This window comes from Coturnix japonica, chromosome 2 (assembly GCF_054131305.1).
Source record: "Coturnix japonica strain WE chromosome 2, WE-NBRP24, whole genome shotgun sequence".
In the NCBI taxonomy this organism is placed as follows: Eukaryota; Metazoa; Chordata; class Aves; order Galliformes; family Phasianidae; genus Coturnix; species Coturnix japonica.
This window is the reverse complement of record NC_140664.1, coordinates 64,608,813-64,624,778: the sequence shown is the minus strand read 5'-3', so window position 1 is coordinate 64,624,778 and position 15,966 is coordinate 64,608,813. Positions and strand designations below refer to the sequence as shown.

Below are 15,966 nucleotides of genomic sequence, written 5' to 3'. Positions count from 1 at the left end.
CTAACTCATTTTAACTTAAAGCACATAGGGACAAGATTTGTCAGCAAGCAGAGAATTTTTTTCCTCAAGTGCTCAGCTTTGTCACATCATATACAACCTACAGAAACACTGTTCACACTGAACATGATTGGAGTGAGCCTAGTGGGCTGATTACTAGGGCAAGAGAGATATTTTTTCATTTAAAAATATACTGGCTTTGACAATAAAGAAAACTACTAGGAAAGGTTTTAATCTAATTTCATATAATCTTTTCATCAGAAGGAAGATATTTAAGATAACAACCTAGCACATATAAAATGTGGATAAGTATTCCTGAATTGCAAGTTTCACAGTGTGAAGAACATTCTCCTTTGGTAAGAGCCAAAGGGTAAGCTCAGAGTGATGGGTAAACAAATGGCGAAAGAGAAAGTAAGGGAAGAACTTCACTTACAGGTTAAGATACAAGTGATGGAAGAAGGCTAGCCCCCCTACCCTAAAAAGACAACAACAACAACGGAATGGAAGCCAAGGACAATTCAGAATGAAAACAGAGTTAGGATAAACTGCAAAAACACAAAGAGATATCTTTTCCTGCTCTTTGGGAAAGAGAGAAGTGGTAAAAGGGAAGATCTGAGGAAGTTTAGCCCTAAAGTTTGCTATTAAGGGATGGGCTGTTTGTAAGTGATGCTTTAATACTAAAAACAAAAAATGCATAAACCACACAAATTAGGGATATTGTCTGGAACAAAAACTCAGACAGCTTCTGTGGTAACTGTCTAGCTGAAAATTTACTCAGAAGGATCACTTACTGGCAAAGGTTACCTCTGCATAAATTCCCCTGCAATTAAAGAAAGAATTTCTACTGTACTTCAGCTGGATTCCTACTTTCCAGATTCTTTGTCTGACTGACAATGTTTGGACAAACTGTAGCACTTTTTTCCCAGATTGAAGTTACAGCAGGCAAAGCCCAAGATTATCAAGCAAAGTTCAATTCCTGAGTGTCCCATTCAATTACTTAGAATGTAGATCTTCTGGCTTTATATTCAGTATATGCTTCAGCAGAAGGAAAAAAACAACCAGACAAGTTCATTGACACTACTAATCTACTGTGACAGCACAAGCCAAGCAGATACTAGCAATACATACTCACTTAGAAAATACTCAGAAAAGAATATGGAAAGGAGAAAGGAAGAGAATTTTAGCAGGGAAAATTTACATAGCACAGCATCAACTACTTTTTCCTTTTTTTTATTTAATTATTATTTTTCCCAAGACAATGTTAATAGAATAGTTGTATCATTAAAATGTGTTTTATTTTAAGTACCTGCAGCTTGGAAAACAGTGTACATTGCATGCAAAGACCTTTTACAGAATCTGGAAGTTACAGAAGACACTGGTGTAGGGATGATTGTCATTAGGAATGATCCTGAAGGAACCATTGAGGACCATGTTGACACTTTAGCTTAACCCTCAATTATCCACTGCATTTTACAGACTGTATATTAACGTATTCTACAGAGCACTGTTGCTTGCATTTAAATGTACCTAGGAACCATTTGCTTGAAAGCCATAGAGTGTGAAGAGAATCAGAGGACAGTGGATGCCCCTGACAGTGTCAGGGAGATGCTGGATACTTCTCCCAGATTTGTCAACTTTAAACCTGAAATAACAGAAAATTGGCAGAAAGCTGTCTTTGCTGACTTCATTGGATTACAAAAAGAACATTCTCTAAATTTCAGGATCATGATCCAATCTGTCTTGTACTCTATGCCATTCAACACAGACTGTTTAGCAGAAAAAGAGAGTGTAAACATTGAATTCCAGTTATTTCTGGTGGTGGCCAGTGAGAGTTTACACAGATCCCATGTAAATTAGAGCCCTGTATTCTTATCAGTTTTTACAGAGGATTTAGATAATTCAAGCCAGAAAACAGGAGACTTGTGAGAGCCAGAGATGTGATCCCTGCACAAACCTACACTGAGCTTCTGTCACCTGAAAAAGGATGCCACGACTCTTCTTGATAGCTTGACATATAATGATGGGACAGACCTGAAAAGCTAAATATTCACATATATTTTATATTTATATATATATCAAAATTTGTGTTTGTTCCACAAGGACTTGATGAACAAAGTCAGTGGCAGAACTAGTCCTCAAAAGCTTTCTTTTTGGAGAATTCTACACTTGTTCAGTAACAGATCATAACCCAACACCTTTTTTTTTTTCCTGAGCAAATCTGATAATGAAAACCACTGGTAGGGCTACAGCAGTGTAAAGATGAATGTCATAGGACCCTCTGTAATAAAATGATCAGTAAGATAGCCCTAAAAGCAAAGAAAACAGAGCCCCAAACCCTATTCCTGAAGTCTATGTTTGTGTGAAACAACATCATCAACACCTTCTCATATCAAACCATGACAAATGCCAGGTCATTCTGTTAACTTCACCCTGTTCAGTGACTAAAGGCTCACCCTAAAACTATTAGCAATCAAATAAAACTTTAATCACAATATTATTGAATCACAGAATATCCTGAGTGGGAAAGGACCTTAAACTTTCAGTCATCTGCCATGGACAGGGATACTTTCCAGTGAATTAGATTGCCTATAGACTCATCCAATCTATCCTTGAACACTTTCAGGGATGAGGCATCTAAAAGTTCTCTGGGCAGCTTGTTCCTGTGCCTCACCAGCCTCTTAGTAAAGAATTTATTCCTAATATCTCATCTAAGCCTACCCTCTTTTAGTTTAAAGTATACATGAATTCTTGCATGTGAATGAAATGTGATCTTTTAGGTATTCAATAGTATCTAATTACTACTGTTATTAATACTAGAGAGTCCATCTTATCAATCACAGTAGCAGATTTGAAAATGGTATTTGAAGACCTGTACAGGGACAAAATTGATCATTGGTCTATAAAAATTTATGATGTCTGATCACTACAGTTACTCTATTTGACACTTCACATTCAGGAATAGTCACTTCTATAGAACTCATTTGGCCTGTTTTTAAACTCATTAAAATAAACATCATTATTAGTATATTTTTTCTTTACATTGGTTTGACAAAACATTGTGTTTTTTCCTTGATTATGTGCTCATGAGCTATAGTAATTTTAAGATTAATAGAAGTACTGAAGTACTTCCTCAAGAGAATGTAAAGCTGCTCAACAAACATGCATGAAAGTCTGAGGAACAAGCTACCCATAATTCACACTCATTAGAGATAAATATTTTGCCTCCTCTGAAATTACAGATGTATCACAATTTAGGTCATCCTTAGGGTTTAAAAAAAGATCACCCTGCTCAAAGAGATAACAGCATTTTCTTTGTGATTATACACTACAGAAATTTCTGGTTTTTATAATATATCATATAAAGTCTTCCCTCAAATAATTATGAGCTTTTTATGAAACATGAATTTTTTGCCTCTTCCCTCATTCTTCACAATCCTTTATCAAGACCTCTTTGAAGAGGCTCCTGTTCCCAGAGAAGGTTCCTATTTCAATCATTTCAAGAAGAATGAAGAAGCATGTCATGCTCTTCCTAAGAATTCATGATCAAAGTTAAAATGTTACATTTCCAGGAGGATATTCTGAAAGGGATTGAAACACTGAAAACACTATCACAGTTTCAGGAAAACAAGGCCAAACTTATCCAAACTCCCTAACAATCTCAGCCTTTTACAGGAGAGGATAAAGTTCAGGGAAAACACATTGTTAATGTAGACTGAAGTACAACTTTACACCTCTCAACACAAAACTTTTACATACTAATAGCAATGACTGTCTCTGTACCAATCTGAAAACGTGTTTTCATGTGCTTTAAGATTATGCTACTACCATATGTCTAAGAGCACAGACTTATTTTTAATTTTTGTCCAAATTCAGTCATCTATTTCTAGTAGAGAGTGAAAAGAAAACAACCATACATGGAAACCTGCACAGTAACTATACTTTCTACTTGCTTCCACCAAACTCCTTACCTTGCTTTATTGGTACAAGCAGAAAAACCTGTGATAACATTCACATTTTTCTCCTCTCTCTTCCTTGCAGTAACCATTCTATTTAAGAATTCTCTTATAAACTGATTGTAACAGTGCTTACTGAATAGTCTTGAAGAAGTCATCAGAGAAAGAGCATCAAGAACGTTTTTCCTATAGGTTTTTCCTTTTCTAGGTTCCTAGATGTGTTAAAATTGTGATCTGGGTCAAATATTCCAAATATTTATCTGATTTCATTTGTAAGACAGAAAAAGCTTTCGTCATGTTTTATAGCATAACCTGCAATTTGTCATAGAAATTAAAGATGGAAGAAATATTTTCTTGTAATGTATATCACAATTGTTACTTAAGTTATACTATATTACATAGACATTAAATAGCACAGGTTTGTTAAAGTCAAAGTATTTACTCCTTTGCATCATTCTGTTTTCCAGCTGGTAGTACAATATGTTATGAAGAAAAATGGAAATAATATTTGCTTACTACTCAGGTAGTCAGACAAAAAAAAAAACAAAACAACACCACAAATGTAGTGTTATCTGTGTACTATAAATTTCAGAACGCTGAGATTTTGCATTTCAGTTCAGAATACCTGCTGTGAAAACAAATGTAGCAGGAAAGTCATGGACTCTGTTGCTGGTGCAAAATGAAAACCTTTATTGTACATGCTTACAACCTTTTATACCCACACAACCAGGGTCACAGTACATTTTTAAGTTTGACACAAGTAACTACCAAGCTTGTTTACTCATTTACAAGATAATGACTTTATTTGTCCCACAACTACCCCTTCCCTATTAATTTGAACAAGTATTTGGTATTAATATAAAGAGTATATACCAACAAACATGCAAAAAACAAAAAAAACCCACAATAATCTGCATGATCTTTCAGACCCATGGTCCCAAACCTTGGTATCACCTATTGAACTAAACCCATGAGTTTTCAACATATAGCTTTCGCCCAACAAATGAAAAATTTTCCCAGGTAGTTGTCACAGTTCTTAACACTGAGATTTTAGCTGTAGTATCTATCCACTGTCTGGCTGCTTCCATAGGCTTCAGTTAAGAGGATCACTAGTGGGTTGTCACAAATCTGAAAAAGCAGCAGGAGATGTTGATGGTACAGGCAAGCAGAGCTTTATGACTTTGGCTGGAACCCATTGTGGTCCAGCACCTCTGGAAACACAACCTCTTCCCCACATTATCATTGTCTAACTATTTAAGAAATTAGCATGCTTTAGCTATTCTTTCCTCAGAGGTCATACCAGCACCTCCCCCACCATGCTCCGGGGCCTTTATGTCTGCCTTGTAGTGAGGGGCCCAAAACTGAACACAATACTTGAAGTGTGGCCTCAACAGTGCTGAGTACAGGGGGACAACCATCCCTCTGCTCCTGCTGGTAATATTACTTCTGATAAAAGCCAGGATGGCATTAGCCCTCTTCGCCATCTGGGTATACTGGTGGTTCATGTTTAGCCAAGTATTGATCAACACTACCATGTCCATTTCTTCCATTGAGACTTCCAGCTGGTATACCCAGGCCTGTAGTTTTGCCTAATGTTGTGGCCGAAGTGAATGACTCAAACTATGCAGCTGGAGTTAAGAAAAACCAACTTTGAATGTAAGTAATTATGAACAAAAGTTCAGTTAGGACTAGCAGCTACTGAGCAACTATACTACTTATAGCAGTTTTGTTATATTTTATATATGTTATATATCCCTGTCAGATCTGTCATTATCAGAACCCTTATTCTGAAGCCACAGCCCAGTATCCTGAAGTATCTCCTGGAACTGGTTTCTTGTGAACGTACAACACTGGTAAGCACTTTTTATCTCTGATTATCTTTTCCAATCTGATAATTGTACCATTTTAACTTTTTATCCTATATTCTATACAACATCTATATACTTATTGATTCTACAGTCTAGTATTATGAGAGAATAAACACAGCTATGTTTAAGAACTGCCCCAAATTGCTAACTCTGCGCTAAAGAACTTACAACCCAGCAAGGTATGTACATATTAGGGAAGAAAGTCTTGCATATACAATGTAATTACATGCTCAGCATCTTTTCAACAGGACTAATCATTATGTTTTTACTTAGCTAAAGTAGCAGCAATTCTGCTACTAAAACAGTAAGAGCATGCCCTGGCCATCTGTACCACACCCATTGGACAGATACCTGTGGCTGTATAATTGTACCAGGCACCAAAGGGGAAGTTCTGATCTGCCACTGGGACATGATGAGGGTCCCCTTAGTAATGCAGACTGGAGTGTTGCCCCCAGCGTCACTAGGCCATGCACCAATTACATCCTCCAATAACCTCCTCCAAGGTGCAAGTAGGCCACAATAGTTTGGTCCTACCTGCACCTTCCACAAGGCCCTTTTATTCTATGGGCTCCCAGATCTAAATTCTCAGGGGCAGGGAGCAGAAGATTATTTTCATTGCCAATTTGGGGCCTTACCTGAGTATCAGTGCTTGTAATTTGGATTCTAAGTGGGGAGGCCCATGTCATTTGTAGCACTTTCAAGGCACTGGGTCCATTGTCTCTAGTCCTTTCATTCAGGTCACATAGACTTTCAGAGTATCTTTGTCCACCCCTGCAGGGACAGAAAGTCTGTCTTCAGGGCAGTCTTATGAATGCTGTTATAGCATTCAATAAGGCCGCCCCCACCCCCTTTGGATTATATGGCAGATGGAATCTTCATTTAATGTTGTTTTCTATTGCCCAGCATTGTAGCTTAGCACCAGTAAAACAAGTTCCTTGATCACTCTTGATGATGCAAGGTGTCCTGTAGGCAGCCATCAACTTGGTTAGAGCCTTGATAGTATATGCATTGTTTGCTCCCAGCACTGGATAGGCCTGCATTAGCCCACTTGATGTGTCGATGCAGGTCAGGGACTTGCCCTCACAGACTGAGGGAGGGGCCCAGTGTAATCAACCAACCAGATTGTGTCCTCTGGCAAGATGGGCTGTCATTCTGGGCAACGGTCTCAATCTCATCTTAGAGCAAGAATCACAATCTCAACATGCCTGGGGAATATCAGATGGTTATATGGGCAGCCCTCATGCCTCAGCTGCTGCCTACTGGGCCATCATTTGTGCTTGGGCCACCCCGTCTTAGGAAGGTGGACCAGATCTTTCAACCATCCCCAAAATTAGCAAAGTGGTCTTAACTATGTCTACAGCTGTTTGAGTTCTTGGTTCTACTGCCAGTAACACAGAGTAGGCAGCCAATAACTGTTTTTCCAAACACTACTCTAACACTGCCACAGGCCCCAGCCAAAGCCATCCTAAGTGACATGAATGTGAAATTCAGCTGACAGTGTAAGGTCAGATATACGCAGTGCCTGGGTTTATTTAACTGCCTGGTTTGCTTGTTGGAAAGCGTCCTATTCTGTTCTCCCCCAGTCCCATAGTTTCTCCTTTTTCTTCAGTTTGTATAATGGTCTCAGCAGCTGCGCTAAGCAAGGCATAAAGGTATGCCAATATCCCAATATATTTATGCCAAATTTGTGATAATACAATCTAACAGATCTTCAGATAGTAGCATTAAAAATAGATACGGAGTTTGGAGGTGCATTAATACAAAATAGATCCCGATTTTCTTTAGCTATCAAATACATTGACTCAAGACTAAAAAATGAATTTAAGTTCATAATGATATAATGGAAAGTCACTGACATGACTGTAAGCTGGTGATAATGACCTACTCTTACTTCCTCCTCTGTATCATTTGCTATAAAATACCAGCAGGTGTCTGAAAGCTGTCCTCGAAATATCTTACAATAATATTAAACAGAATCTTTTTCAGATAGAACTCAAATAGAATGGAAAATGTTATAGAGTTCTCTGTAATAATGCTAGTTAAAAATCAAACACAACATTGGACTATTAAGGTGCCCTCTGCTCTACTGCACTGCTTAATTTGTGCAGAAACTTGGGAAAGGGCAATAAAACAATCATGTAAAACAAAACAAGTTGTTGTGGTTTTGTGATTTCTGTTGCCAGTATTGCACATCAGAATATCATGCAGAACAGTGACAATAAAAAAGTTCATGTTCTGGTTCTGTGTTATCGCCATATTTGGGCATTTTGGGTTACCAGAGGGGAGGAGCAGCATCCCTGGAGCACTTGGCACAAAAAGAAAGCAGGGTGGGACTCCAGACCAGACCTCAGCCTCTCTCTGCTTCTGGCCATCTCAGCTTGCTGCAAAGAAAAGCAGTGCTGCCCTTGCACTGCCATTGTTTGACTCCTATTTTTTCCTTTTTTTTTTTTTTTTTTTTTCCTTCACTCCTTTGTCTCTCTTTTTCTTTTCCCAGGACTTGTGCCCCTCATCATCTTGGACTTACATCTAGGGATAACCCTGTGACACAGGAGAAGGAAGTGGAAGCATTACTAAGAGACAAGGAGAAAGAAAGGGCTGCAACATGTTTTCAAGTGGAGAAACAGTAAGAACTTTCAATCTTTAAATATATTAGTCAAGCATTCCCAGCCTGCCAGGCATCTCTGTCCATGAACTACTTGATAAAAAAAGATCTAAAAGAAAAAAACAAAACAAAACCTACCAAACAAAGAAACACCCCAAAACAAAAAACTACCATGCATTTATTTACTTTTTTCTTTAACCCTCAAGCAAAATCACTTTTCCAAGTTTGTTAAATATAGCTCACTTACAGTTTAAAGCAAAAAAAACTGTTGCTCCAATTTCTTCCATTCACTTAAGTGAGTAAAATCAGACTCCCAACTTGCAAACTGCATGTAGTTATAGAATGACAACTTATAGCTCCCAGACTTCTTGCTATGCCTTTGGAGCATCTTTGCCCTCCTAGGCACCAAGAACTCAGGAATCAAAAATGTATCATATTTACAGAATGTGAAATATTGCTAAGAAGCATTCTGCAGATACATCCAGAAATAGGACTGTATAGCTAGAATAATACTAGAATAGTAATGTATAGTTGGAATAGTACAAGAACAGTTGTAAATAGATAAACTGTGGTTATCTATAGGAAAAACTCACCAACTCTAAGGCCTTTAGTCAAGATGGAAAACGTTGAGGCTTGTCACCAGAACTCCACAAAGGAACAATCTCCATAAAGAGATGCAGCCTTAGTGGTGATCAGCCCTTAAATCAGCTGAATTACCTTCACCTGTGCTCCCGCAGCTGACCCAAAATTTGCCTCAGATGGTTTAATCAGAGGTTCAGGCTGTGATTAACAGTTTCTCATACAAGGAATGACATGCAGTATGTTCCTCTGTCAGAGACTTCTCCTTTAACAAGCAAACAAAAAAAAAACCCATTGAAATGACCAAAACAAAGGTTCTTCTAGAACAAGCAGCTTAAAACAAACTGTTCTGTATAGAAGACAGTTTATCTAACTGCAAAGACCACTTGCCATACTGGAAAGCAGGTTGCAAGGAGTGTATCAACGTAACAAAGCAGGAGCAATATTTCTGGCTCAAACATATTTTCTACCTTTTTTACCACCCTTAGTGGAGTAGCCATCTTTGATAAGCCCTCTTTCATCTCTTTCTAAAGATAAGCCCTCTAGCATCTCTTTCTGGAGACTGCTTCTTTGTGGAGTTCTGGTGGTGAGCCTCCACATTTTCCATCTTGACTGAAGGTATCAGAGTGGGTGAGTCCTTTCTTTAGATACTCTTTGGCTGTCTATTTACAACTGTACTTGTATTGTTCCAACTATACATAACTGTACTTGTATTATTCCAACTATACAATAGGTTTTCTAAGAACAGAAGTTACCATGAAAATCAAGATCTTATACTGAGCAATACTACCAGTAGCCATGCTTCTAACTTATTTTCTAGAAGGTATCTTTAAAAGTACTCAGGTGAAGCCTTACTAAAAAATATTTTCTTCAAGCATGTACCTGGCCATCTTGAGTTGTATTCAGCTTTTTGGTGTATGAGCAAAGGGAAATTTATAACAAGTACAAAATGGGAGGTGTCTAGTTTGTTACTTTTTCACAAGAATTTGCCTTTGAATGGGTACAATGAAAGGGGAAAAAATGGGATATTGCTAGGTCACAGCCTGAACCAATGTTTGAGCCTTGTGTGAGAAGACAGGGCTTACCCATGGAGCTCAGGTGAAAACATTGCACTGAAGGTACTGGAAGGAGTGAACCCCAAGCCTACCCCTCCCTATCCTTACTAAAGGGTTAGTGGCTGTGGAGAAAGACTTTTCAGAGATCATGCTCTTCTTGAGATGTCAATAGCCTTAAGAAAGGGTGAGCTGCCTTCTCTATCACTTTCTAAACTAAATCTTGAAGAATTCTTTCATAAGGGTGCTCCTGTTCAGTAGAAACCATTATCATCACCTACCATTTCTCTACAGACCTCACATCCCTTCTATCCTACACAGTCTAGGTTGCTCTAGAAGTAATGCCTCATTTATTTCCTCAGAAGCTACAGCAGACACAATGAGCACAATAATACAAACGGAGAAAATTCTGAGCAACATAATACTGTTTTCTACCATAGTCACTAACATTAGCTATGCATTTTCATAAGCAGTGAACAAGAACCTGTGCTGCACCTGTAGGAATCCTCACTAGCAAAAATGATGAACTGTCTCTGTCACCACTGTTGAAATGCAACACCCATTGCCTCAAATCTACTTGTTGGTTTCCATAAACATTCAGCAAGCATCCATGGATATCAATGAGTACAATTTTTTCTGCATGGAGGAACTCAACACCTTTTCTGAATAAGCTGTTTAGTCTGGGGAAAAGGAGGCTGAAGGGAGACCTTATTGCTCTCTTAGCATATCTGAAAGGTACTTACAGTGAGAGTGGCATTAGTCTCTTCTCACTGATGACAGGATGAGGGGAAATGGCCTAAAGTTGCACCAGGGTAAATTTAGGTTGGGTATCAGGATAAACTTCTTTACAGGAAGGGTTGTTAGGCACTGGAATAGGCTCCCCAGGGAGACGGTTGAGTTAACATCCCTGAATGTATTTAAAAGTGGTTTAGATATGGTGCTCAGAGATGTGATTTAGTGGGTTATTAGAGTTAGGGTACTATGGTTACGTTGTGGTTGGACTTGATGATCTTTGAAGGCTTTACCAACCTGAGTAGTTCTATGATTCAGTAATGAGAACTTTGATGTCAGACACTATTTTGTCAGATTGCCCTTCTGTTTCCATCTGTTGCATGGCAACAAAATCTATCAGAATATTGTTCCTATTTGTTTAATTGGGAACAAAAACAGATTCAAAGAGTACAGTAATACCAATTAATAGAGCAAATTTGTAGCTACGAATTACAATTTTTCAACTTGCCACCACCATTACTGATGTGAATTAAATGTCACACTTCTGCTTCACAAGCATTTCCGCTTCAGATGCCATGTGATCAGACTGTCTCTCTACTGTCACACTGCATGGCAAGACAACTTAGTCAAAATTTAGTTTGGAAGATTCAACATCTACTTCCATACTCTCAATAGCTACCTCTGACATAATGGGCCAACGGAATAAAATAGGCATTACTTTCAATTGATTGAGAAGGTGAAATAGACCTTACTGAGCAGTTTCTATGAAGTTTTGAGTCTTGTTGAGAGTATGAGCAAGAAAATCTTCCTTATAGAATCATGTAAGTCCTACATCTAAATCTTTTATGAAGATGTTAATTTAGTATTATTTGTTCATCACCCAAACTGTGCTTACACAGCAATTTCCTTCTACCGAGAGAGATGTGCTCCTGGACAGGCTGTAAGTGTTCTCAGTCACCATCTGCTGTCAATTATGTCTTCTATTTCTGGAGTAGTTTCCACATTAAGAAGTCCATGCATCTTACTAACATAAATAAATTAAAATTTAAAATACTTCTATTAAATTATGAAACACTAGCTCTTCCAGTTAAAAACCTTTTACTGAATGCTTGAGTTAGTTGTTTAGGGTTGATATTTTTCTATAGTTCATGCAGCCTATTGAATCAATCTTAGACATTACACTTCATTCTGTTTTCACTGCGTCAGGCCCTGGAGCTTTGTGCTAATGAAAGCGCATCTTTCAGAAAGGTAGTTGGTCTCCATCTGAATAGATAAATAGAATGAATTCATTACTTGCAACATTTGTTACTAAGCACCATTGTTGATTTTATTTATTTTTTTTTTTTTTTAAAAAAAGGCACACTTTCTTCCAGATTTCTAAGGCTTCAGCTTCACATTCTTGACAGGTCTAAAAGACCTTTGGTAACATCTCCTCATGGAAACTGGACAGGGAGGGAAGCAAAAAGTCTTGGCTCACACAGGCAAAAAAAAAAAAAAGCTTTCTCCAACAAATTGTTTTCTAGTATTTCTGCTTCTTATGTGGGCAGCATTGCTCTACAGTAGGCACTTGCTCAAACTGAATCCAGAAGCTTTAAGGAATGATTCCTCATAGTGAAGTCACTGTTAGCTCAGTGGTGGTAACTTAATCCTGTCACCGAATATCCTCCAGAACTTCCTTGAATCTAATGAAGAAAGGTAGCATTTTCTTCAGATATCTCCAATTATATGAATCTTCCTTTCATCTACTACAAAGTTGATATATTTTTTCCTCAAATGTTGATACAGTGATTTTAGGGCTTACAATAGACAATATATTTTCAGTTCTGTATGCAGCAATAAAATTCCTCAACTGTCATAACACTGCATAGGGAATCTATGGATATAGCTGGAATCTACTGTGCTACTAGAAGACTATGATGTCTCCAAAATCTGGTGGGAGGATTCTCATCACTGGTGTGTAACTATCAATGGCTACAAGGTGTTAAGAAAGCAAGGAGGGAGAGGAGGGGGTGTTGCTATCTATATCAGGAAAGGAATAAAATATGAAGAGCTGTCATTAAAGAATAGTCATGAGCGGTGAAAGAGATCGAGGCAGCAAAGGGAGCTTTATGACTTCTGTCTACTGCAGGCCAGCCAGTCAAGTAAAGCCTGTCACCTTCTCTAGCTGAAGGTAGACATGATTGCAAGTGCTCATCCTGTTGGGGGACTTCAACCACCCAGACATCTGCTGGAAAAGTAGCATGGCAAGCTGTAGGATATCCAGGAAGTTCCTGGAATACACTGAGGGTGACTTTCTGAGTCAAGTAATAAATGGCTCCACAAAGGGGAATGCAGTACTGGACCTCTTGCTTGCCTGTACAAATGAACTGACTGGTGACATCAGGATTGGAGGCTACCTGGGCTGTGGTGACCATTCAATGGTTGAGTTCACACTTCTGAGGGATATGAGGTAAGCAAAGAGTAAAATTAAGAAGCTAAATTTTAGGACAGCTAACTTCCAGCTCTTCAGGGAGTTAGTCATCAGAATACCCTGGGAAACTGTTCTCATGGGCAAGGGCACAGAGCAAAGCTGGCAGATCTTAAGGAAGCTTTCCTCAGGGCATCCCCATCCCCAGTTACTGCAAGACAGGAAGGAAAGACAAGAGGCAAGCACAGCTGAACTGGAACATGCAGACTAAACTGAAGATCAAGAAGAAAATACTCAGGTAGTGGAAACAGGAAAAGATACGGTGGTAAGAGTACAAGGATGCTACTAGACTGTCTAGGGATGGGGTCAGGAAAACCAAGGCCCATCTTGAACTAAACTTGACAAAGGGTAACAAGAAGAACAAGAAAGGCTTCTACAGGTACATCAGCCAGAAAATTAAAGTCCAGGAGGGCATGCCTCCCAGAGTGAGTGACACAAGCAAGCTAGTAATGACAGACAAGAGAAGGCTGAGGTACTCAACAGCTTCCCTGCCTCAGTCTTGTCTGATAACTGCTCATCACACATCCCTTGAACACTTTGTTTGGTAGGAGGCAATTTGGGTCCCTCCCACTGTACGCAAAAATCAGGTTTGTAACCATCTGATGAATGGGAGCATCCACAAGTCTATGGGTCTTAATGAGATGCATTCTGAAGTCCTGAGTGAATTAGCTGATGTAGTCACCAGGCCACTTTCAATGATACTTGGAAAGTCATGTCAATCAGGGGAAGTTTCTGGTGACTGGAAAAGAGAAAGTCAGCAACATATTAATTTTTAAGAAGGGTAAAAACAATGATCCCAGGAACTACTAACCTGTTAGTCTCACCTCTGTGCCAGGAAAGATAATGGAGCAGATCCTCCTGGAAGCTATGTTAAGGAACTTAGAAGACAGAGAGGCGATACAGGAGGACCAGTACAGCTGCACCAAGGGCAAACCCTGCTTTACCAACCTAGTGGCACTTCCTTTATGATGGCTTGTCTGCATCAGTGGATGAAGGAAGATACTCTGATGTTATCTATCTGGATTTCAGACTACCATGCCTTAAACATAGTACCCTATAACATCCTACTCCTCAAATTGGAAAGATGTAAGTTTGATGGGTAGACTAATGGATGAAGAACTGGCTGAAGTATCGAGTCTAGAGAGTGCTGGTCAATGGCTTAGTATCTGAGTGGAGACTGGTGATTAGTGGTGTCCCTCAGGGGTCAGTACCGTGACTAATCACCTTCAATATTTTCTATCAGTGACACTGACAGTGGGATTGAGAGCACCCTCAGCAAGTTTGCTGATGACGCCAAGATGTGGGGTTCAGTTGACACATCAGAGGGGCAGGATGTAATCCAGAGGGATCTACACAGGCTCTACCAGTGGGCCCAGGTGAACTTCATGAAGTCCAACAAATTCAAATGCAAGATCTTGCACCTGGGTCAAGGCAACATCCACTACAAATACAACAAAAACAAGCTGGGGGATGAAAAAATCGAGTATGTCCCTCCCAGGAAAGATGTCATGGTATTTGTGGATGGGAAGCTGCACTAGCAATGTGCCCACACAGTCCAGAAAGCCAACCACATCCCAGACTGCATTGAAAGAAGTGTGACCAGCAGGTTGAGGGAAGTGATCCTGCCCCTCTACTCTGTACTGGTGAGGCCTCATCTGGAGTACTGTATCCAGATGTGGAGTCCTGAGTAAAGGAGAGACACATATATTGGAGTGCATCTAGAGGATGTCCTTTCTGTACTGAGGCACCTGAAACTGAACCCAGTACTTGGAGGTGAGGCTTCTCCGCTGCCAAGTACAGGAGTAAGACTACTTCCCTAGTCCAGCTCACCGCACTATTCCTGATACAAGCCTGGATGCAGCACTGCTGGCTCATATTCAGTTGACTATTCATCTGTACACCAAGGTCTCTTTCCATCAGACAGATTTCCAGCCCCTCCTCCCCAAGCCTGTAGGGTTGCCTGGGGTTGTTGTGACCAAAATGCAGGACCTGACAATTGGCCCTATTGAACCTCGTATGGTTAATGTTGGCCCATCAATTCAGTCTATCCAGGTCCCTCTGTAGTGCCTTTCTTCCCACTGGCAGATCAACACTCCCTTCCAGCTCGGTAATGCCTGCCTTACCACCCTTTGAGTTAAGTGTTTTCTTTAACAGGTGCTGTTGACAGTGGGTATATATCTCCACTTATTTCCGTGTGTCTTTATGTAAAATATTAAGACAGGAAATAAGTATCTGACTGAGCACTTGCATCATCCTACAGATATTTTAGAGAAAAAAGATGGCAGTGTAACACATAGATGTAATATATGTGTATATATATGACTATGTCATATACTGAAGAACTTTCACAACAGCATTTTCTTCATCAGAAGATGACAAGAGCACTGTCAGATACATAAGGAAAATTGAAGGTTGTTATTAATTTTTCAGGAAAATCAACCACTTGAATTGATGTTATTTATATTAAGGCATGGTCTTACCTATATTCATGAAATAACATACTTCTCTTACATGTCCCATTTGCAGTGCTTTGGGCCAAAGCACTCCCTTGAAACTATCATTGTTGCAGAGGGATTTGACTGCCATCAATCCAGGCTCTGCTCTCACTGCATGAGAACTGCATCTTAGTCAGGGAAATAACTACTTTTATCCAACTAAATATCTTCACTAATTGGAGGGGAAAAAAAATAAATAAAAAAGGAGAGAGAGAGAAAAG

The 15,966-nt window shown here is 39.3% G+C and overlaps 1 long non-coding RNA gene across 1 annotated transcript in view; it reads left to right on the top strand.

Moving 5' to 3' along the window:
• LOC116652913 (uncharacterized) overlaps positions 1–15,966 on the top strand; it is a 38,993-nt gene that overhangs the window by 16,233 nt on the left and 6,794 nt on the right. The window contains exons 2-3 of the long non-coding RNA XR_004306144.2: positions 5,713–5,803; positions 8,313–8,441. This is a non-coding gene — a long non-coding RNA (uncharacterized LOC116652913). The remainder of the gene's footprint in view (positions 1–5,712; positions 5,804–8,312; positions 8,442–15,966) is intronic.